The following is a 21,504-nucleotide window of genomic DNA, read 5'->3' on the forward strand; positions in this document are numbered from 1 at the left end:
TCATACACAAACACCACTTGACCGGCGTTGCCTGGTGAAACGTTGATGTGATGCCTCGTGTAAGGAGGAGAAATGTGTACCATCACGTTTCCGACTTTGATAAAAGTCGGATTGTAGCCTATCGCGATTGCGGTTTATCGTATCGCGATATTGCTGCTCGCGTTGGTCGAGATCCAATGACTGTTAGCAGAAGGGTAATACGGAACGCCGTGATGGATCCCAACGGCCTCTTATCACTAGCAGTCGAGATGACAGGCATATTATCCGCATGGCTGCAACGGATCTTGCAGCCACGTCTCGATCCCTGAGTCAACAGACGGGGACGTTTGCAAGACAACAACCATCTGCACGAACAGTTCGACGACGTTTGCAGCAGCATGGACTATCAGCTCGGAGACCATGGCTGCGGTTACCCTTGACGCTGCATCACAGAGCGCCTGCGATGGTGTACTCAACGACGAACCTGGGTGCACGAATGGCAAAACGTCATTTTTTCGGATGAATCCAGGTTCTGTTTACAGCATCATGATGGTCGCATCCGTGTTTGGCGACATCGCGGTAAACGCACATTGGAAGCGTGTATTCGTCATCGCGATACTGGCGTATCACCCGGCATGATGGTAGGGGGTGCCATCGGTTACAAGTCTCGGTCACCTCTGCTTCGCATTGACGGCACTTTGAACAGTGGACGCTACATTTCAGATGTGTTACGACCCGTGGTTCTACCCTTCATTCGATCCCTGCGAAACCGTACATTTCAGCACGATAATACACGACCGCATGTTGCAGGTCCTGTACGGCCTTTCTGAATACAGAAAATGTTTAACTGCTGCCATGGCCAGCACATTCTCCAGACCTCTCACCAATTGGAAACGTCTGGTCAATGGTGGCCGAGCAACTGGCTCGTCACAATACGCCAGTCACTACTCTTGATGAACTGTGGTATCATGCTGAAGCTGCATGGGCAGCTGTACCTCTCTTTGACTCAATGTCCAGGCGTATCAAGGGCGTTATTACGGCTAGTGGTGGTTGTTCTGGGTACTGATTTCTCAGGATCTATGCACCCAAATTGCGTGAAAATGTAATCACATGTCAGTTCTAGTATAATATATATGTCCAATGAATACCCGTTTAACATCTGGATTTCTTCTTGGTGTAGCAATTTTAATGGCTAGTAGTATAGCTGCCGATGTTCCACGGCAGTTGTCGTCTGCGGAGCGGTTGCAACTCTATAGCCAGGGACGCTCACTGAGGACAGCTCGTCAAGGTCGCTCCAACTCCCAACACCCTAGGTCAGCGCAGGAACAGCAGCTCCGCTGCCTCTACACCTGGCATATGTCGCCAGTGTTTTACAGCGAGCGAGCGTCAGGAGCTCACTTCGTCAGCGCACCTGATGATGGCGACATGTCTGATCGCCGAAATATTGTGCCCGCTGGACACTGGACCGGCAGTACACCCGTGGACTGTCCGAGCAGTATGTGTCAAATTTTCAAGAATGAGAGTTCTTAGCGACTTCCAACTAATTTTGCACGTAGTTTCAAACCATTGTGAAACCATTTCTTGCTGACGCCCCCACAAAATGAGGAAAGGACAAAACGCGTTGTACCCACGCTGCGACCATCGACCAGTAGGTGACTAATGCACTGATAGAGGCTGCAGACTGCACGGATCTATTCTCTTCCACAAGACACGTGATCGAAAGTAGGCCTAGCTGTAGCCCATCATCGAGTGGTATTTAGGGCAACACTCGGTTCAGACCACACTAGTTCGCTCTGAGTGAGTTTTTCTGGGCCAGACACTTATTTTGCAAGGAATCCATAGTCAGGATTCTCACTCGAGAGCCATTCCGTGTCGTGGCTGCTTTTCGCGTCTGACTTAGCGACGACAGGAGCTACCAGCAGAGGACTTACAAAGTGTTCGTGGCCTTCTCGTCGAAGACAGGGGTTCCGTTGTCGTGGTAAACTTGTGTCCTTTTAAATTTATTCCTGTTGAACTTTCAACTGGCTACTTGCTGAGCTTAGACATTTTTGCTCCCTGCCAGGCTTATCCTTTGTTCGTTCAATCTGTACTTTAACTGACTTTGACTTTTATAAAGAGTGCAATTAATGAACATAGACTCAGTGACAACCTAACCAACCTTCAGCTCCCAGAAATATTATTGTTCCATTTCATGAAGCGACTTTTCTTATGTTTTGTTTCAATCCACGTCAGAGTAGAAGTACTATTAATCGTTGATAAATAAACTTGTCCACATATTCCTACCTGGACTTTTTTTTGTGCGGTCATTGGTGGACATATCACTGTTTACCACATTTTTCCTGTTCTTGTAGTAAAACGTTTGTGTGAGACATGGTGTTTTAATATATTACTTCTTTGGCCCGCCCGGTTGGCCGTGCAGTCTAACGCACGGCTTTCCGGGCGGGAAGGAGCGCCTGGTTCTCCGGCACGAATCCGCCCGGCGGATTTGTGTCGAGGTCCGGTGAACCGGCTAGGCTGTTTTCCATCTGCCTCGGCAATGTGCGCTGGTTCCCCTTATTCCGCCTCAGTTACACTATGTCGGCGATTGCTGCGCAAACAAGTTCTCCACGTCCACGTACACCATCATTACTCTACCACACAAACATAGGGGTTACACTCGTCTGGTGTGAGACGTTCCCAGGGGGGTCCACCGGGGGCCGAACCGCACAATAACCCTGGGTTCGGTGAGGGGCGGCGGAGGGGTGAAGTGGACCGCGGTAGTCGTCGTGGGGTTGTGGACCACTGCGGCTGCAGTGGGGACGGAGCCTCTCCGTCGTTTCTAGGTCCCCGGTTAACATACAATACAATACAATACAACATTACTTCTTTGCTACTGACTCTATTCGCAACACATTTTGCAGACAGTGTCGACATACATCACTAAAGGCACCTCAAAAATTATGGCACTGTGCGACACACAGTTTAGGAGATACGACATGATGGACAATTTTGCTTAAAATAGAGTGCAAAATACTGGGACTACACTATCCAGTGTTTGATAATGACATCACTTCTTAACGATTTCCAACAAACGTTTAACATAATTTAAACCTTTTGTGAACTTCTTCTCACTTACACAATTTGACATCAAATATTTAACACTTTAACTCATTGTAAAGCAATTAGAATCTTGAATCTATTTCATGCATCAGAATTCGATGCTTTAAGGAATTGGGTGTTTACTTGTTGTATACTGACTCATTCCACGTGACAGTGAGAAACTGCCACTAACGCAGGTTGTGAGCGAGTAGTGGGACTGCGGGGGTTGCGACTCACCCACCTTGTCTTTGCGCCTGTGGTTGTGGCCGCCGCCGCCAGGTGGCCGGCGGTGCCTGCGGTCGGGCCGCCGCCTCCCCGTCACACCCCGCACGCGCCACCCTTCTGGCGCCCACAGCTCCCTGCAACACGGCGTCACGGCTCTTCACACACCGAGCTCCTACCTGCTGTATACCTGGATGTAGAACTCTGGTCTCACAGCACACCTGCACATTCCTGTCACCTGTTTCGTTCAAGATCGTTGTTCTCGACAACATTAAGAATTATTTACTTATTTCTGTCATATACGTTTAATCGTTTGCTGTCTGAAACAGCATTACTACAGTATTAGACCATTTCATTAGAAGATGCAGAACAGTTGGTAACACGCTTCAACACAGATCAGTAAAGTACTAATTGGTATGAAAAGAGAAGTTGCAGGCAGCCAGTGACTGAGAGAGGCGAGAGGGGAGAGGGGAGAGAGAGGGGGGGGGCAGAAGCTGGAACACAGTTCAGAAATCAGCAGCATGGTGGTAATAATACAACAATGGAACCCATGCAGCTAAATATTTCCGAAATGTACGGTTCAGACTTGTACTGAGGTGTCCTTGCAGTCCATCAGCTGATTGTAACCTCCAAGTGCATCATATTCTACCTTTCTTGGTTGTCACCGTTGATATGCTGAGACACTCATTTTGGAACTTTCATGTACTTGACTATATTAGAAATGAGTATGAATGACATTTTGATTTCTTGACAGTGCCCAAAATGGAGGTCATATAGCATTTTCTATAACATTTACGGGGTACAAGTCATGATACCCCCAAAAATCTGGACACTCCGCCAAAATTCAGACATCTGGCAACACTCGTCATGTCTCTATCCCTGATATAGTGTGTAAGGAACACCAGAGTGCTGACCTGTCCAACACAAAATAGTGTAGAAAAAAGCCTCAGCAAGGAGTTGGAGAGATATACAAGGAGGAGCACGAAGAGGAGGAAGAAGGCGAATAAAGGAAGTGTGTTAGCTAACTAAGTTAACTGCACAAGTCTATAATTGCTTATAGTGATAAAAAAATGAGAAACAAGCAAGGTAGGCCATGCCATCCACAGCAGTGTTTCTCACATGATTCAACTCGTCGCCCAGTGCAGCCTTGGAATGGTGACCAACCCCTACGTCAAATCTCCCTCATCCAGTTACACGTTTTCATTACACAAACACCATCTCATACCACTCCCTTCCATTAACTGTTCAAGGTGTGGAAACTCCCACTGGAGCGTGGAAATACCCATGTTGCAGACAGCTGGTCAATACCACTGTGGCCCTTTTGGGCAAGGCTAAGTCTATCATGCACAAAAGAAACTGAAATAATTTTACAGCACATTACTTTTACAGGCAGACGTTACTCACATTGAATCTACATCTAAAATTGAAATATAAATTTAATTAACACTTCAGTGGAACACGCTATGTAATATAGGACAATGATGGTAAAGATATACACTACTGGCCATTAAAATTGCTACACCAAGAAGAAATGCAGATGATAAACGGGTATTCATTGGACAAATATATTATACTAGAACTGACTTGTGATTACATTTTCACGCAATTTGAGTGCATAGATCCTGAGAAATCAGTGCCCAGAACAACCACCTCTAGCCGTAATAACAGCTTTGATACGCCTGGGCATTGAGTCAAACACAGCTTGGATGGTGTGTACAAGTACAGCTACCCATGCAGCTTCAACACGATACCACAGTTCATCAAGAGTAGTGACTGGCGTATTGTGACGAGCCAGTTGCTCGGCCACCATTGACCAGACGTTTCCAATTGGTGAGAGGTCTGGAGAATGTGCTGGCCATGGCAGCAGTTAAACATTTTCTGTATTCAGAAAGACCGTACAGGACCTGCAACATGCAGTCGTGTATTATCCTGCTGAAATGTAGCGTTTCGCAGGGATCGAATGAAGGGTAGAACCACGGGTCGTAACACATCTGAAATGTAACGTCCACTGTTCAAAGTGCCATCAATGCGAACAAGAGGTGACCGAGACGCGTAACCAATGGCACCCCATACCATCACGGTGGGTGATACGCCAGTATGGCGATGACGAATACACGTTTCCAATGTGTGTTCACCGCGATGTCACCGAACACGGATGCGACCATCATGATGCTGTAAACAGAACCTGGATTCATCCGAAAAAATGACGTCTTGCCATTCGTACACCCAGGTTCGTCGTTGAGTACAACATCGCAGGCGCTCCTGTCTGTGATGCAGCGTCAAGGGTAACCGCAGCCACGGTCTCTGAGCTGATAGCCCGTGCTGCTGCAAACGCCATCGAACTGTTCACACAGATGGTTGTTGTCTTTCAAACGTCCCCATCTGTTGACTCAGGGATGGAGACGTGGCTGCACGATCCGTTACAGCAATGCGGATAAGATGCCTGTCATCTCGACTGCTAGTGATACGAGGCCATTGGGATCCAGCACGACGTTCCGTATTACCCTCCTGAACCCAGCGATTCCATATTCTGCTAACAGTCATTGGATCTCGACGAACGCGAGCAGCAATGTCGCGATACGATAAACCGCAATCGCGATAGGCTACAATCCGACCTTTATCAAAGTCGGAAACGTGATGGTACGCATTTCTCCTGCTTACACGAGGCACCACAACAACGTTTCACCAGGCAACGCCGGTCAGCTGCTGTTTGTGTACGAGAAAGCGGTTGGAAACTTTCCTCATGTCAGCACGTTGTAGGGGTCGCCACCGGCGCCAACCTTGTGTGAAGTACCCACTAGCTGCCGTGATCTCCCATGCCAAGAGCGTCATCTTTTTGAGAATGGCGCCTCAGTGTGAGAGGATTTCGTGTCAGAATGCTGGCGTGATGGCGCAGCAAGTCTCGGCTTTGCAGGGACCAGTGTACACCTCGCAGAAGGTGACTGGCCACCGGGGCGGAATCGCATCTCGTGCTGAGCACTGGCCGAGTCCAACCCCTCACTGCCCGACGCAGGCTGACCTGCGCGTTCTGAGTGTTCTCGTTGCTGCCTGTTTGCGAAGTAGGACGGCACCACAGGTGCATGGAAAGTTCTCCACAATCAGCTACTTTTGATTATATACAGTGCCATTATATTTATTTTCAGAAGAAGCAAACGAGGCATTGAAAATCTCGTTAATAACTGTGCTCCAGGGTCACTTAATGGTTCACGTGCGCGAAAAATCGATGTTCAGCTAAGTGCACCAGTGAAGATAATCACAGGTTGCAACAGATCTACTCCTCTCCAGAGGCTGCCACCTCCAAGCCACATTGAGCCACCAGATCTTGGAAGGCAGACTCCATTCTGAAGGAGTATGAAGAATTAATTACAATTCCTCAGCTCCCAATGCACTCTGATGTGCCTGCACTTAGAACAAGCCAATTAAAATCCAGTCCCCTATCTCACTGGCAAAATCACTGTAAGCTGTGGAATCCAACTTGAGGAAAAAGTGGTCAGAAATGTGGAGTAATATTGCCCGTGAGAAACATCAGACCCTTATAACATCTGACACAAGACCAGCCAGGATGTAATTACTGTCACATGTTTGGAAAACAATTATTAGGAAGAGATTTAAAAAATCAGCCAACTAGTTGCAAAACAAAGGTTTATTAGCCATTGACCTAGGTTTCGATATTTCTAAAAATATCTTCTTCAGAAGGAGTGGGCCTTGACACATCACATTACGGTACATTACACAAGGTGAAGCCGAGCGGAATTTGTCATATGGTGGACATTTACAAGTGGGCATTCATTCTGAAGTACGCTAAATGCAATCTAGCTGCTATCTAAAGCTGCTTGGCATAACTCTTGTTTTGTCAGTTTTATATATGAGAAGAGCCACTCGGCTTCAACTAATCTAACGTACCATCATGCGTTGTAAGAAGGCCCATTCCTTCTCAAGAAGATATTTTTAGAAATATCGCAACTTAGGTCAAAGGGTTTTAATCCTTTGCCGGCCGGGGTGGACGAGCTGTTCTAGGCGCTACAGTCTGGAACCGCGCGACCGCTACGGTGTTAGGTTCGGTGTGCTGTCCTTAGGTTAGTTAGGTTTAAGTAGTCCTGAGTTCTAGGGGACTGATGACCTCAGATGTTAAGTCCCATAGTCCTTAGAGCCATTTGAACCATTTGAATAACGCGTTGGTCCACTTCTAGTGCCATAGTGCTCAGATCCATTTGAACCTTTTTTTTTAATCCTTTGTTTTGCAACTAGTTGGCTGATTTTTTGAACCTCTTCAGATTTACACAGTTGTTGACTCGCAGCCATGTTTAAGATTTTACAATTAGTAGGATTTGTATACTTGCAGAAACCCTCCAATGACGGGGAAAGGCTTCATCTTCTCAAAGTGACTGTGGCAATGGACGTGAGACCGTCTAACACATTGTAACAAGCTACAGCAGACGAGATTAACCTTGAAATCTGGAAGATTTCTTTGAAGGAGGCAATTCTAGAATGGACTAAAAATTTAGATAATTTAGATATTAATTTGAAGTTGATTTAGATATAGTTGTAGCTTTAGTTGATTAATTCTATCTATTTTGTAAGATTATGCAATCCTTGAACCAATAAAGGAGGAGATAAAGAAATCAAGGCTGAGATGGTATGGGCATGTTAGGCGAATGGATGAGAAGAGGATACTCAGGAGGATACACGAGATGAAACTGGAAGGAAAGAGACCAAGAGCAAGATCGAGAGACAGATGGGTGAAAAGAGTGGAGGGATGCGTCCAGAAGAAAGGTGAAGACGGAGAGATGGTGGCAAGACAAAAGACGATGGAGAGGCTTATGTTCCAAACAGACCCGGCCAGAGGCTGGCAACTGTCCAAGATGATGATGACGATAATGCAGTCCTTGGACGTCCATCCTGTACTGCCGTGCGCTGCTCTACCTGAAAACGACGGCGCCCTCACTGGAGTTGTCGCGGCGCCTGCCGACCGCCCTCTGCGGCCGGAGCGACGGCGGCGGGGGCGGCGGCGGAGTGGCGTTGAGCGGCAGCCTGGGCTGCGCGGGGGCGGAGCCGAGCAGCCAGCCGGGCCGGTCGGGGGCGGCGTGGGCGGGGGCGGGGTCCGCCAGCAGGTGGCGCAGCCGGCGCTGCCAGTGCCGTGAGCGCAGCCCGTCCTGCAACAGCCAGTCGTCAGCCACTCGTCAGCTCGGCTCACCATGTCACTAGACAGTCTGCCCTACACCAGACACGCAACAGACACTGCGGTGGACCTACAACCACGCGCCGGCGAGTCAAGCTGAATGAGGAATCTTTCTAGCGACGACACAGGCCATCCACCGATATAAGCTACTTTTTTTTTCGTCAGGACATGGCGAACGCAATCCTGACTACCAAAAATTATGCGCCCGAGGGACGCGGAATTTTATTTATTTATTTATTTATTTATTTATTTATGACCATAACATCGTTACAACAATACATGAACAGAAAAAATGTAAGTGTAAATAGCTGGTCAATATTTCACATAGTCGAAATCCTTTAAAAACATAAATAAATAAAAACAATTGAAATGTGTGACAAGTTATTCACAGAGAGCTTTTTGGTAACAATTCTAAGAAAATCAGTGCGAGTTGTGAAATGTACACAAAAATTGAAATATGATTACCAAGTCTTTCGCGACGGAGTCCTTGCATAAAAGTTCTCGGTTCACTTGCTGCGTCAAATTTGGATAACATCCCAAGCATTCGATGACTACCTCCGTCATCTTTGTCCCGTTGAGACCTATCGTTAGAGCTATTCGGTCTCCTACATATCGGTTGGCAAAATACTTACCCAAATTATTAGCACCTATAGTCGGCCACTGTACCCATCATATTAATAACTCAGAAATGTTTGTTGACATCATAAAGCAGATGAGGATAGGTCCGAATGACGTCATGATCAGCCTAGATGTGGTCTCTCCGTTTACAAAGGTACCGGTGGAAGATACGTTAAAACTGTTGGCTGCACATTTCTCTCCTGAAATACTGAAGTTATTTCGACACACTTTGACGACCACCTATTTTTTTCTATGGTGGAAAATATTATGAAATGACTGACGGAACAGCCATGGGTTCGCCACTGTCACCAGCCATAGCTAACTTCATGGAGGATGTCGAAGAACGAGCGTTGGACAGTGCTCCCTTACGTCCATCCTGCTTCTTCAGGTATGTTGAAGATACATTTTTAATCTGGCTACATGGCAAAGAGGCACTGCAGCAGTTTGTTGATCATTTGAATGGTATACATCAAAACATACGATTTACAGTGGAGGTGGAGAAGGATGGGAAGTTACTCTTCGTAGATGTGCTGGTGGAGCGAAAATCAGATGGACGTCTCGGACATTCTGCGTACACAAAACCGACGCATACAGATTTATACCTAAACGCGCGTAGTTTTCACCACCCGGCTCCGAAGAGAGCTATGTTGAATACCTTGGTACACAGAGCAAGGACTATTTCGGACAAGGATCATCTCGGCTCCGAGATTAACCATCTGACGACGGTATTCAGAAAAAATGGATATTCAGATCGTGATATCAGATCTACTCTGGCGAAGAAACCTAGGAAGATCGCTGTTCGAGCAGATGAAGAGGACCAACACAACCATTCTGCGGTGCAACGACCAGCAAGATCGGCAGAGTCCTGAGCCCGCAGGGAATCAGACCAGTCTTCCGGCCACCCAGGAAGATTAAGGAGATGTTGCGACCCGTGAAAGATAATCTTGGTTTGAGAGTGCCGGGAATTTACAGCATTCCTTTCGAGTGTGGCAAAAATTATATAGGGCAGTCTAAAAGAACTCTTGCCGATCGCTGTGTCGAACATCAGCGTCACCTGAAAAACAGGTATCTAGAAAAATCAGCGGTGGCTGAGCACAGTTTGTTAAATAAACATAAGATTTTATTCGATGAAACAATACTACTTGCTCACGCTTCAAACTATTGCGACTCTGTCATCAGGGAAGCAGTTGAAATTAGACTCTGTGAAAATAATTTCAACACAGACTCCGGTTATGCACTCAGCAATGTATGGAAGCGCGCAATTGATAAAGAAAGAGCGCAGAGGGAGACTTCTTAAATTCCTCGCAGTTCTCCGCCTGTTGCGATGGATGGCACTGCAAGCAACGCTGGATAAAGCGCGCAAACAAAATCTGTGGATATAGAGGCCGCCACCTCGGTACGCGCCGTTTTCACCGTGACGTCATCCAGCCAATGAGAAGCCGTCCACTGCTTATAAAACCGGAATCCTCACCGGTCCACGACTCTACAATGTAGTCCTGTCCACCGGTTACTACCCCGACCTGTGGAAAACCTCCCGTATCCTCATGTTCCTTAAACCTGGCAAACCGCCGTCCGCCGTCTCCTCCTACCGTCCCATCAGCCTTATCTCGGTCTTCAGCAAGGTCCTGGAATCTCTCCTCACCCGCCGCATCCACCAGCATCTCCGCCAGCACCGCCTCCTTCCCGTTACCCAGTGTGGCTTTCGGCCGTCCTTCTCTTCCGACGACCTTCTCCTTCACCTCACTCATCTCCTTTCCGAACAGCTTAATTCCCGTCGCTCCGCAATCTTCCTCTCCCTGGACCTCGAACGTGCATATGACCGCGTATGGCATTCCGGTCTCCTCTTCAAGCTCCAAACCTTCGCCCTTCCCATTAACTACGTCCGTCTGATCGGCCCCTTTCTCTCCCGCCGTCCTTCCTATGTCACCATCCATAACACCGATTCCTACACCTTTTTCCCCTCCGCCGGTGTGCCCCAAGGCTCCGTCCTCTCCCCCCTTCTGTACCTGTTGTACACGGCGGACATGCCACCGCCGTCACCCCCCGTCCACCTTCTCCAGTTTGCCGATGACACCGCCTTCCTTGCCCTTGCCCCCACTCTGCAACGCTCCCAACGCCTTCTCCAATCCCATCTTGACCGGTTCACCGCTTGGTGCAACCAGTGGTTGCTCAAGGTCAATCCTTCCAAAACCCAGGCGATCATTGTAGGCAAAACCACCCCTTCCTTCCGCCTCCTTGATTTCTATCTCACCGTCTATGGCCGTCCCATCGCCCTCACTCCCACCCTTAAGTACCTTGGCGTCACCCTCGACCGTCGCCTCTCCTGGACTCCCCATCTCCAGACAATCCAAGCCAAGGCACGTTCCCGCCTCCGTCTCCTCAAGCTCCTTTCCGGCCGTACGTGGGGTCTGGACCCCTCCACCATCCTCCACACCTATAAATCCCTCATCCGCCCTATCCTTTGTTATGCCCATCCAGCATGGATCTCCGCTCCCCCTACCTTTTATAAATCCCTCCAAATCCTTGAACGCCATGCTCTCCGCCTCGCCTATCGCATCCGTCTCCCCTCCCCCACGCAGATCCTCTACGATCTCATCCCCTTCCCCCACCTCCTCCTTTTCCTTGAAAGGATACGGATCCTGTACACCTCCCGCAGACTCGATCCTCCTCACCCGCTCGTCTCCCCGATCCTCTCCCAGCCCCACCCGCTGCCGCGCCTGTATTCGCACGTCCCACCCGGTCTCCATCTCTCCACCCTCCTTACCCTCTCCCAAGGTGGCTTCCGCCAGCTCCCCCTCCCTGATGATGCCCTCCTCCCCTCCATCTACCCCTCCTACCAACTTTGATCCTCCCACCCTCCTCCTGTACTTACTCCTCTGGGCACCCTCCCTCCCTCCTCTCCCTTTTCCCTCCCTCTTCCTTTTCTCCCCCCTCCTCCCCCGGGCCTCCCCTCCCCTGTCCCTCTCCTCCTGCCCCCGTCTCCTCAGCCATTGGCATCCTTTTTCTCCCCTCTCCCCCACCTCACCCCTGTTCCCCTCTTGGCAGGTCCCCGGACTCGCACACGTTACGTGGACATTCGCGCGCCGGAGATCACCGCCATCAGTGTTTTGTGTGTGTGCCGTCGTGTTTAGTGTTCAGTGTTCACCGTCCACTCCATCGTTCACCAGTGCCATCGTCATCTTCAGTGTTTGTGCGTCGTCTCATCAGCTAGCAGTGTGGATTATCGACGAGTGTGAACGGCTCCGTGTTTGTCTCTATGTGTCTCCTGTTTTATTGCCCACCGTTCTGTGACTTACGTGTCTTCTCATTGTTTTTGCTCCTTGTATATTCTATGGCTGAAGAGCAGCGTAGTGTGCTGCTGACAGCCTGCCTGTTGTACAGGTTTTAAAATAACAATAAAGTAAAAAAAAAAAAAAAAAACGGTCCACGACAGTCAGTTTTACCCCTGACGAACATGACGGAGGTAGTCATCGAAAGCTTGGGATGTTATCCAAATTTGACGCGGCAAGTAAAGCGACTTTTTATGCAAAAATTGAAATAAGTCTACCAGGTAAGAAACTAAGAGAAAGTGGAAAACTCAAATGAGAAAGGAGAAACAAAAGGGATAATTCTAGCGATACTATTCACTGTACGTGAACAGCCCTCCGATATCCGTACAATAACGTAACCGATAAAATGTTGGCAAAATGTTCGCAGTACTTCGGTGAACGTTGCAATCGTTGATGACATTCCCATAGGTAGGCCATGTACTGCACGGCGTCACTGAGTTGTAACTCGAAAATGGCGTAGGCAGTGTGTACCAGTAGCCAGGCCACGGCGTTGCATTTCGTTTCTGGGTGCAGTGTAAGGTCAGGAATGATAATCCACATTGGTGTCACACTAAAAGCTGCAGTCTGGTTGATAAGCCCCACCATCAATGGGCATATCTCCCATACTCTCCGCACGTAGCGGCACGCAATGACAGAGGCCAGAGTCTAATGTCGCAGCGCCTGGGGACGAGCATCACGGAAACTTGGTCGGCTGATTGTCTGCAGCTGTTGTGATCATCTATGGAAAGTGGTTGAACGACAGCGAAACCGAGAGTAGACGAAGAGGTATCGGATGTCCATGCGTCATGGCAAAATCTGCAGGCCCACTCTGTAAACCAGGATGGCCGGCAATCTGACGGACATGACAACAAAGCACAGTGCTAGCCCAAGCTCAAGTGTATTGCAGTACACAATTCAGTGCACATTCGTCAACTAGAAATCCTGACTGCTGAGGGATTTGGGTGCAGGTGGAGGTAGAGGTGCGTTTGAAGGTCATTCCTGTACTTTTTTCGTGAATGACTGGAAACTACGTCCTCTAGCGAAAACATATCCCAGCAAAAAATACTCCGTCCTCAGGCCACGAGTGGCCTACCGGGACCATCCGACCGCCATATCATCCTCAGAGGAGGATGCGGATAGGAGGGGCGTGGGGTCAACACACCGCTCTCCCAGTCATTATGATGGTATTCTTGACCGAAGCCGCTGCTGCTTTTCAGTCGAGTAGCTCCTCAGTTGGCATCACGAGGCTGAGTGCACCCCGAAAAATGGCAACAGCGCATGGCGGCTGGATGGTCACCCATCCAAGTGCCGGCCACGCCAAACAGCGCTTAACACCGGTGATCTCACGGGAACCGGTGTATCCACTGCGGCAAGGCCAGTAAAAAATACAACTACATTAAATTTCCTACTAAAAGGTCGTGTTCATTTTCAATGTTGGACTAAAAGATTGCGTGCAGCGAGCGAGAGAATATGCACAAAACGATAAACGAAATCGGTAAGGGCAGCTGAATCGCCCTGTGTTTATATACAGGGTAGTCAGACAATCTCTGAAACGCTTGTAGGGATGTTGCAGGGCAGCTTGTAATGAGACATAAATGTTAACCAAAAAATTCGATTCGTTGCGCTGTTTCCGAGTTTACCACTGAAGGTAGTTAATCAGATCGTCGCGCGCGCAATCTCAAGTTTCAGCCAACCAACCAAAGCACCCGTTAGCCAACAGCGCCACTGGTAGGCCGATTTAACGTGAGCGAGCGACGCCCCGATTGGCTGATTTCCATGCTGAATATATTGAAGCGCCAAAGAAACCGGTATAGGCATGCGTATTCAAAGGCAGAGATACGGAAACAGGCACAATACGGCGATGCGCTCGGGAACGCTTATGTAAGACAACAGTTGTTAGGTCGGTTACTGTTGCTACAATGCCAGTTTATCACGTTTTAAGTGAGTTTGGGACTCAGCATCTCCGAGCTAGCGATGTCGTGGGGGTTTTTCTCGTATGAGATTTCATGAATGTACTGTGAATACGGAAAAACATCAAATCTCTGACATCGCTGCAGATAGAAAAGATCCGGCAAGAACGGGGCCAACAACGACTGAGGAGAATCATTCAAACTGACAGAAGTGCAACCCTTCTGCAAATTGCTGCAGATTTCAATGCTGGGCCATCAACAAGTGCCAGCGTGCGAACCATTCAATGAAACATCAATATGGGCTTTCGCAGCCAGGCCCACTCGTGTATCCTTTATGACTACACGACACACGATGCCTGGGCTCGTCAACACCGCCACTGGACTGTTGATGACTGGAAACATGTTGCCTGATCGGATGAGTCTCGTTTCAAATTGTATCGAACGGATGGACGTATACGGGTACGGAGACAACCCATCGATCGTGCATGTCAGCAGGGGAATGTTCAAGCTGGTGGAGGCTCTGTAATGGTGTGGGGCATGGGCAGTTGGAGTTATATGCGACCCCTGATATGTCTAGATACGACTCTGACAGGTGACACGTACATAAGCATCGTGTCTGTTCACCTGCATCCATTCATGTCCATTGTGCATTACGACAGATCTGGACAATTCCAGCGGGACACTGCGACACCCCACACGTTTAGAATTGCTGCAGGAACACTCTTCTGAGTTTAAACACTTCCGCTGGCTACCAAACATTGTTGAGACATGAACATTGTTGAGCATATTTGGGATACCATGCAATGTGCTGTTCAGAAGAGGTTCCCCCCCCCCCCCCCCTATCACCCCTCTAACGGATATATGGGATAGCCCTGCAAGATTAATGGTGTCAGTTACCTCAACCAGTACTTCAGACATTAGTCAAGCCCATGCCACGTCGTGTTGAGGAACTTCTGTGTGCTCGCGGGGACCCTACACAATATTAGTCTGCTGTATCAGTGTCTTCGGCTCTTCAGTGTAACTAGAAAATGGCGCAACGTATCGATTTTTTTCTTAACATTTATGTCTCAGTACAGCGTGCCCTGCAACATCTGAGAGGATGTTGGCCACGGTCGCAAGAAGACCGAGCTCCAGACGGCCATGTGGCACTTCCGAGAGAGAATACCATCGCGTACGATGTAAGGCTCTGACGCATCGTACTGCATCTTCTGCAGCAATCTGAGCAGCAGTTGGCACCATAGTGACATAAGGAATAGTTACAAACCAGTAACCGCAGGGATAGCTCCGAACCAAAAGCCCTGTATGGTGCATTCTACTGACGTCAAGCCACTGCCGTTTGCGACTTCAGTGGTGTCAACTGAGAGCTGACTGGAGCTGATGAAAGCTGGTTCTGCCTCAGTGCCAGTGATAGCCGCATGTTGGTTAGAAGGAGGGCAGTTGAGGTCATGCGACCAATCTGTCTGCGTGCTAGACACATTGGACCTGCACCTGGAGTAATTGTCCCAGGGTGTGATTTCCTATGACAGCAGGAGTACTACCGTAGTTATCCTACATACCCTGACTGCAAATCTGTACGTCAGTCTTGAGATTCGACCTGTTGTCCTGCCATTCATGAACAGCATTGCAGGAGTTGTTTTCCAACAGGATAACGCTTGTCCAAATACCGCTGTTGTAACTCAGCATGTTCTACAGAGTGTCGACATGTTCCCTTGGCCTGCTCGATCACCAGATATCTCTACAGTCGAGGACTATGACGTATCATTGGGTGACAACTCCAGCGTCATCCACAAACAGCATTAACCGTCCTTATATTGACCGAGTAAGTGGTCCACAGCTCGTGGTCTTGCGATAGCGTTCTCGCTTCCCGCGCACGGGGTTCCGGGTTCGATTCCCGGCGGGGTCAGGGATTTTTCCTGCCTCGAGATTTCTGGGTGTTGTTGTGTCGTCTTCATCATCATCATCATTCACCCCCATTACGGTCGGAGGAAGGACCTAGCCTAGTACAACGGTGCGGGTCTCCCGCATCGTCCCCTACACTCCTCGGAGTATGGGACCTCATCATCATCAAGTGCAACAGGCGTGGAACTCCATCCCTCAAACTGACGTCCGCCACCTGGACAACACAATGCATGCCGGTTTGCATGCTTGCATTCAACATTCTGGAATTTACACCAGTTACTAATGTACTAGCATTTCACATTTGCAATGGCTTATCTCGCGCTTAGTTTAACCTGTGATTCTGCAACGTTAAGCCTTTACAAACGTTACCGAGACAAATCTATTCACGAAATTTTATTCATTAATTATTCTTTGATGTTGCGATTTTTCGGTCAGTGTGTATTAAGAGTGTTGTAACTTGGACGACCACCTAGACTGGGCAATTAATTATATGAAGTATCTGTTCCGGGAGAAAGTCTATCGGGTTCGAGCCGTAAAATTACGGCTATGAAGAAACTAAAATGCGAAAATGTTCAACGATCACGTGAAGATTTAGTACTTTTTCTTTTCTGCGGCGCTATACCTGTAAGAACAGGTAGGGTCCTTGGAAAATGAGGCACGAACCCAATATTCCGACCACCTGAGAAAGAGATGCTGTGTCCGCCCCACTAAGGGCAGTCCCGATCTCAGGGGCTTGCGAGTTATGAGGATCCTTGTGAGTGCGCAAGCAATTACACTCGTCAGTCTACCAGTACTATCGCCGACCACAGCACAGCGCACCAAAGGAACATTAAGAAACGAAACTTGAAAAATCATAAGTTGCTGAATAGTCTCACAAATAAACACAAAATAATGAGTGATGCATTTACAATCTTGAACGTCGCTGAGTTTCTCATATTGAGGAAGCAGCAGAAATTACAATGTTCGAGAACCCAGACATCGTCTATAAAGTCAGTGGTGAGTGCCAGCGACCTCTCGACGCAGAGAAGAGCAGAGAAATACGCCGAGCTGTTTTCGTTCCTATGACAGCACGCCATATTGCCAATGTACGCCGAGCCAACCACAAGCCGTCTATGGGCTATAAATGGCCGCAAGAACAGCAACCACGACAGTAATATCTTCATTTCTTCCTGATAGAGACTGTGGAGGGTTTCATCGTAAGCTCGAAATTGTACCGCAGCCTTATTCCAGCGATCACGGTCAGCGACGAAACGTATTAAAGTCTTGCGCGCACGAAAACACCTCTCGCGCTATGCGAGACTCTGTCGGTTTTCTCGCTGGTTAAAAATTGGAACAAAAATACGCGCTTTCGTCGATAAACTTACCGACTTGGCCAGTGACAGATGACTGTCGAAATGCTACGCGTCAGTGTCTGTACTGCTACTGACAAAGATGGTCAACGACCTGGGAGGTAACTCGAATGGAGCTGACAGTGTCTTCAAGGCGAACAACAACAACAGCAGCGAAATGAGGGCAATGGTACTGGGTCGAATGAAAAGTAATGCTCGAACATTCTTCATTACTCAGCAGGTGGCAGCACTGGTATGCACCAGTACTGAGTTATTCAGTACTCTACAGCTCAAGGTGTCGGGAAACTGTAGCAATTACCGTTTATGTTGTTATAGTGTAAAGAATGAAGCCATGTGCTGACTGTCGGTCAATATAATTTAACCAACGTGTTGCCATCGAACTCTTGACAGCAGAAGATATCATCGAAAAAGAAATTTATCAGAGCACAACCTGTGTATGGAAATTGTTTTGATGTTAGCGCTAAGTGTAATTGATTCAGCAAGTTTAAAAAACGGTGTGGCGAGAACGTCCGACTTGCGTCACAACCTGAAGGAATTGGACGTACTGTGACAGCAGCTAGTGAGTTGAACAAGCAAAACGCTAATCGACTGATTCAGGGCGACCGTCATATCATTCTCAAGCGGACCGATTTCGTCCAAATTTCTGGTATAGGCAGATCTTGGCAAGGAATTAAAGGGACAGAAGTAGGAAATCCAGATAGCCAAGCGCTTAAAAAAATGGAATTCTTGGCGAAGCGTGAGCCGTCTATGTTAGCATCGTTTGTAGGCAGTGGCTGGAGCAGTGAATAAAGTACAGAACAGTATTTTAAACATAGCCACACAACAGCAACGGTTCCACGTAATAAAATTATAAACAGTCGACCAGTTGCAATGGATAAAGAAATCTTTACCTAGGTTTCAACAAATTTAAATTTGTCCTCTTCAGATGGTGGCAATTTTACATTAGTATGGACTGATGTATCATCGCCGTTTTTACAAATGTCTGCATAGATCCATTTGTCAAAATTAAAATATAGCCCTAAAAATAGGGTTTGTCACGTAAATATAAATTAGTACATGGATGTTGCAGAGCTCACAACCAGAAGAATATAGGGGAGAATGGCCGATTATTGCATACTTTTCTTTATGATTATATTTGATGTACTTTATTTCACACTATGTTAAAATAAAATACACTTCCACACGCCACAAGCATCCCAATAAAAGATATCTTACCAAGATCTTACCAAGGTTATTTTGGTCACATTCTCTGATTTATGAGCATTTCGATTTTTTTAAATTCGGGTTCCAATTATCGCGTCGTACTTAGGATTAAGTACAATTCGATATAAGAAGAAACAAACTTTACCTTTTAAGTACTTTTAATAGATAACATACAAAAACCTTACTTTGTTTACCGTGCATCACTTACTTAATTTGTTACAATGATCACATACAAATGTTTGTGTGTTGTGTATGGTGGTTTCCAAGACAATTCAATCACGTCGATGTTCCTCGTGTGGGAGAAATGCCCGCCCAGTATCAATATAACTGGGCTGTTGATAGATGGTTTTGTAAATTGTAAGAAATGCTTGAACCATTCTGTAAAAATATGGAGCTGAATCCATGCTGAGGTGTGACAGCTTGCAACTGTTCCTGGAGGACAACCGTCCAACAATTCCACTTCGGCACTCATGCAAGTTACCAATGTCATCAGCGAACCTCTTGCTTGTGATAACAGACTTCCTACCTGCTTTTTGCACTTTAAACTAATAACTTTTGTACGTCGATTTTGAACAACGGTTATTCCCGTTTCATCTACGTTTAACACTTTGGCAGGATTGAAACCGATCTTTTCTAGCTCAGATTCCAGAAGGTTTAAAAAGGAATCAACGTTTTTCTTTGAAAAACCTTTAGCTCTAGCCAAAGCAATGGACTCTGGTATTCTTAAACTAAGACAGGGATGATACTCCATAAAATTTCTGTGCCATTTTTTTCCCGCTGCTCCTTTTGAAAGTGCGAACAGATGTTCGAGGTCATTCCTCACTGCTAATTGGAAAGCAAGTTGCCTTACGTCACATGACTGTAATCCAAAATACCTACTTTCCACTAGTTTACAATAATGTACCAATTCTTCTTATATGTCATTTCCTAGCACACAACATTTTCCTGGTATTTGTAAACCAAACTTTCAATATTTTCAGTTTTGTTCTTTACGTAGTCTTCTATGGTTGATTTTGGAACATGGTAGATTTTTGCTGCTTTCAAATACCCACATTTCTTCTCTCTAAAGACATTTACTGTTACTAACATTGTTTGCAGGTCCCATTGTTTCCTTTTCTTGATTGGCTTGGACAATGATATCTACAAAAGAAATATAATGTAAGTAAAAGCAAGCTAAGCCAACTATCGGATACCTGGTAATTAGAACCGTCCCACTATCCGATAAAAGGTACCCACGCTTGAAATGAAAGACCAGCATATAACAAAGACAGCCTTCAACAAACACATTATTTCGAACTATTGTTCAGAAGTTGAAACTATAAGCTTTTCCACTATATATAACATAAAACCGTATACACTTACATTTAGTCAATGTCTGCGCATATGGAGAACTCTGCAGAATATTTCCAGACTCCGAATTCACTTAGGCAACCACTTCACCAGAAATCACGCTTCGTACTGCGGCAAAACTCAAAATCGCGCCTCAGCGGACCAATACTTAACAGTTCCTGCCACCTCCGACATAGTGCAGTCGTTACTTGATTAGAAACCTTACTATCTGATGAATTGGAACTATCCGATAATCATGCAGTCTCCTTTAGTATATAAAATTAGAAACTTTTATTATTTTACAGATTTACACGTGCGGGAATCAGTATTTTTCTCGGCATTACGCCACGTTACAAACGTCGGATTTTAACAATCACATGGTCAGCTTTAATCTATACATAAAAAAACTTTGTTTAGATTCGTAAAAGGTTCTCCCACACCGCACAGTTTTCGGCAAATGACGCGCAACGAACCATTTCGCCACATGTTGGAGAGGATAGCTGGTGAGGCACAATGGAATGCATTTTGATGCAGTCTTCTGGAAACGTCATTACTTTATCTCCCACGATGAGAGAACTTTTGAAGCTTTCTGATAAAATATTTTACCTGACAATAAAAGCAGACCTCACAGGTTGCACTAGCTCCGATAGCTGAGTGGTCCGCGTGACGGATTGCCGTCCTAAGGGGCCCGGGTTTGATTCCCGGCCGGGTCGGAGATTTTCTCCGCTCAGGGACTGTGTGTTGTGTTGTCTTCATCATCATTTCATCCGGCGCGCAGGTCGCCCAATGTTGCGTCGGATGTAACAAGACCTCCACCAAGGCGGCAGGACCTGCCCTGCAAAGGGCCTCCCGGCCAATGACGCCAAACGATCATTTCCATTTCCACTAGCTGAGTGCATATTGGGGGGAAGGGGGGGATCACTTAAATATTACTCGATGGCAGTCCTCCTCTAGCTCGAAAAGTCTCGCCGAATAACTGTGAACTTGTTTGCCTTCCCCGTGACTCAGTTAATAGAAGAATCTGGTCTCCCGCACGTAGGGATCCATCATCACATCAGTCAAAAAAATTTTTTATAAGGCTGTTGCAAATTTCTCACGTTTTGATGAAGTAATGGTGACATTCATGTAGCTTGCAGCTTACTTATGCGCCGTTTCTTGAATCCTCGGTCCAAAAGAGCCAGTACTCTCTCGTAGATATACCAGGCAGCTCCGTCGACCACAACGGTCGATGGGCCGACTTTACCTGCACCAGGAGTACTGTTCGCCTCCTGCTGGCGAGAGCTACTCAGTGGACAAAAGGAAACTAAAGGAATGCAGAATGCTGTACATTGCAATTACAATATTTTATTGAGAATTTATTTGCAAATATAAATTTACTTTTGCGTTTTCTTTTCATCTCGTTTATGGAAATTAATAAATACAATACACTG

The sequence above is a fragment of the Schistocerca piceifrons genome, chromosome 8 (assembly GCF_021461385.2).
Source record: "Schistocerca piceifrons isolate TAMUIC-IGC-003096 chromosome 8, iqSchPice1.1, whole genome shotgun sequence".
Classification (NCBI taxonomy): domain Eukaryota; kingdom Metazoa; phylum Arthropoda; class Insecta; order Orthoptera; family Acrididae; genus Schistocerca; species Schistocerca piceifrons.